Raw genomic sequence first — 3,909 nt, forward strand, 5'->3', positions numbered from 1 at the left:
CCAATTTATAAGTCACCCCAACTTATAAATCATAAGTTGCTCCACCCCAACTTAAAACTTATAAGTCACCCCCTTTTGCGTGGGTCCCACTATCTTTACAAAAAAAACAAGGTGGGAAGGTGTGGTCAGGTGACAACCAAACATGCGTGACTTATAAATCAGTCGTTTTAAGTCACTTAAATTAAAAGTCAGGTGACTTATTTGACCAAACATGTCATTACTTATAGCCCACCACCCCGCCGCCGCATGCCCACACCAGACGAGATCATCACATCACATCACCACCACCGAGCACTGCCACCGTACCATCATCCATCCTCTACACCGGAGAGTTCTCAGATCGGATCGGGCTCGCCAGAGATCGATGATGCATCGCGCCGCCGGCCTCGACCTAGACCTCGGGCCGGGGCTTCGGCTCGCCTCCCAGGGCAGCCTCACGTCCTCCACCACCACCACCTCCTCCTCCCCGGCCTCCATGTCCCACTCGCGGCACTAGACCGCCGCGCTCAGCTCCGTTGTCGGTGTGGCGGGCCCCGCGCAGGAGTTCACACAACAGCTGCTGCATAGGAAGGAGGAGCCGGGGATGAGGCCGTCCACGTCGCCCGAGAGCGGCATCAGTGCCGGGACCAAGAGGGGCCTGGAGCACACCAGCTCCGGCGTCTTCCCCGCCGCGAGCAGCGACGAGGACGACGGCGGCGGCGATGGAGCCGGCGGCCGCAAGAATCTTAGGATGTCCAAGGACCAGTCCGCCGTCCTCGAGGAGTGCTTCAAGACGCACAGCGCGCTCAACCCTGTAAGTCCTCGCCCTTCTCCGATGATCTATCCACCCCGCTCGTGTAGTGTTCGTCCATGGATTCTTTGTGATCGATCGCATTGGGTTGACCGGTATTTCTCCCTACGATTTGCAGAAGCAGAATACGGCGCTAGCGAACCGGCTGGGACTGCGGCCGCAGCAGGTGGAGGTGTGGTTCCATAACCGCCGCGCTCGGACCAAGCTCAAGCAGACGTAGGTGGACTGCGAGTACATGAAGCGCTAGTGCGAGCAGCTCACTGAGTAGAACAAGCGCCTCGAGAAGGAGCTGGCCGAGCTCAGGGCGCTCAAGGCCGCACCGCAGGCACACAACGGCGCCTCGGAGGGGCCGCTCACCACCCTCACCATGTCCCTCTCCCGCAAGCGCGTCGCGTCCACGTCCTCCGCCTCGGCCTGCACCGTGCCCCGTTTTTCTGCCAATGCCGGCACCGGCATGCCAATGCCATCCCTCAAAGAATGGCAATTCTTCTGTGCGTTCAGAGACACCGGAGCGATGTATGGTGGTTCTTCGAGGCTCGCGAAGGTGGTCAAGCCGGCCAGATAGAAGGAGCTATGTCTGTGACACCGCCATGATCAGCATGCCAAGCAAGCTAACAGAAATGACGGCATTGTCACAACTCACAAACTTAAGCAAGTCTAGCAGAAAGTTTAATCCTTCGTATTCTCCGTCTTAGGGAAATGTAAGTTAATTAAATCTAACAATTTAGGGCTGAATGATCGATGTATATCGGGCTTCAGGCGGGGATGAACGTATGCATGTGAAAAGTCGATGAAGAAATAACATGAGAAACTCAAAAACTAATTCATAGTCATACTACAAACTTACTAACATGTTGAGTAATAATACACCAACATGCATGTTGAGTGATTTTCTAATTTGCTTAGATGTTGAAGTGGGCAGCGTTGATCAGAGCATGGTTAATAGTATAGCCAGCTGCTGGCTATATAGTCTTGCCACATCATTTATAGCCAAGCTTATAACCTGCAAGTACAATAGTTACATGTAAATGTGTATTACTTTTTTGATACATGACCCATCTCCCTCTCTCACAACATGCCCAGGAGCACGTGCTGCAACCAGCTGTTAATTAGTAGCCCGCTTCCCTTCTCTCTCCTCCTCTCTCTCCTCCAACACATCTAAAATATAATATTTAAATGCTTACAACCCGCCTATGTCATCCTATTATACTTGCTCTCAGGAGTTGGTGTATTATTACATGACTACTTGACTTCGTTTTTCTGGTGTGTCATCTACTCAATTTTGAGCTGCCAGACAGGTTGCATCTTAAAGGTGACTTCTGCTTTAGGTTGGTCATCTAGCAGAAGAAGCTAGGCTATTAGTATACTCCGCATTGCACTTGCCTATTTTACCTGTTAATTTTCCATGTCCAAGAACACATGGTTTCCTCATTTTGGTTGTTCATGTATTTCAGCCTGTATTTTCTATGTGATATTTGTCCCCAGAGTAAGGAAAACAATTTTATTAAGAAAAGAGAGAAATAGAAAGTCTATCATGGATCATAACTTAGCAGAAAATCATACATAAAGGTTTCAAAAAAAATCATGAAAAAATGGATTGCATGGGGAGACGGATAGAAACACGTAATTAATGTGAAATTTAGCACGAAAAAGGATTTCTTTGTGGATATAGACTATCGTAACTTACTTAAGCTTGATGTAACATAACTTAATTTTTGATCTTTTTTAAAAAGAAAACAATGCTCTTCATGGCTGTTTTTTTCACAACGACTAAGATTATATACTTCCTCGCAAGAAACCACCAGTTTCGGCATCCCCACGCATGTCACAACTCTTCTTTTGCTTTTGGTCGATCTGCAAGATCATCCATATTCTCAATTGCTTACAAATGGGAAAAGTTGAAGACATCACTTGGATATTGCAATACGAAACGAGAAAAGAGACTTACCAGTAACGAGATTGAACTAGGTATTGGGATACCGACGATCGAATCTCAGGCAAGTAACATACCGGTGACAAAGAGAACAACGTATAGTGTTATGCGGTTTGACCGATAAAGATCTTCGTAGAATATGTAGGAACCAATATGAGCATCCAGGTTCCACTATTGGTTATTAACCGGAGACATTTCTCGGTCATGTCTACATAGTTCTCGAACCCGTAGGGTCCGCACGCTTAAAGTTCTGTGACAATCGATTTTATGAGTTTATATGTTTTGATGTACCGAAGGTAGTTCGGAGTCCCGGATTTCATCACGGACATGACGAGGAGTCTCCAAATGGTCGAGACATGAAGATTGATATATTGGAAGCCTACATTGGGACATCGGAAGAGTTCCGGGTAGAATCGGGATTTTACCAGAGTACCGGAGGGGTTACCGGAACCCCCGGGGGGCTAAAGGGCCTTGTTGGCCCATAAGGAAAGAGAGAGGGGGAGGCTTAGGGCAGGCAGCGCGCCCCCTCCCCTCTGGTCCGAATTGGACTAGGAGAGGGGGGGGGGCGGCGCTCCCCTTTCCTTCTCTTTCTCTCCCTTCCTTTCCCCCTCCTAGTAGGAGTAGGAAAGAGGGGAATTTGCACCAACAAGGTCCGGCCGGCCTCCTCGTTGCTCCTTTATATACAGGGGCAGGGGCACCTCACTAGTAGAAAACAGGGCTATGGTCCAGGCCAGCTCAGCCCATTAGTCCCGGTTCAGTGTAGAACCGGGACCAATGTGGGCATTGGTCCCGGTTCGTGAGCCCAGGGGGCCGGCCGGGCCACGTGGGCCATTGGTCCCGGTTCATCTGGACCTTTTGGTCCCGGTTGGTGGGACGAACCGGGACCAATGGGCCTCGCTCCTGGCCCACCACCATTGGTCCCGGTTGGTGGCTTGAACCGGGACCAAAAGCTCCCCTTTAGTCCCGGCTCATGTCACCAACCGGGACCAATGAGGTGCCTATATATACCCCCTCGTGCAAGAGCAGAGCACAGTGCTCTGTTTTTTCTGGCCGAGGGGAAGAGGGCTTTGTGGTGCTCTAGCTCACCTCCTATGCACATGAGGTGTTCGATGGAATGCCCGAGCCACACTACTTAAGCTTTCTCCTCTCGAAGCTCGACCTCCAAGCTCCATTTTCCTCGGGTTTG

General features: G+C 50.1%; 1 pseudogene; it reads left to right on the forward strand.

Annotated features, from left to right (window-relative positions):
* The first annotated feature begins 273 nt into the window (after positions 1 to 273).
* Positions 274 to 1,911, forward strand: LOC119331780 (annotated as a pseudogene).
* The last annotated feature ends 1,998 nt before the right edge of the window (positions 1,912 to 3,909 follow it).

The sequence above is a fragment of the Triticum dicoccoides genome, chromosome 7A (genome assembly GCF_002162155.2).
Source record: "Triticum dicoccoides isolate Atlit2015 ecotype Zavitan chromosome 7A, WEW_v2.0, whole genome shotgun sequence".
NCBI lineage: Eukaryota > Viridiplantae > Streptophyta > Magnoliopsida > Poales > Poaceae > Triticum > Triticum dicoccoides.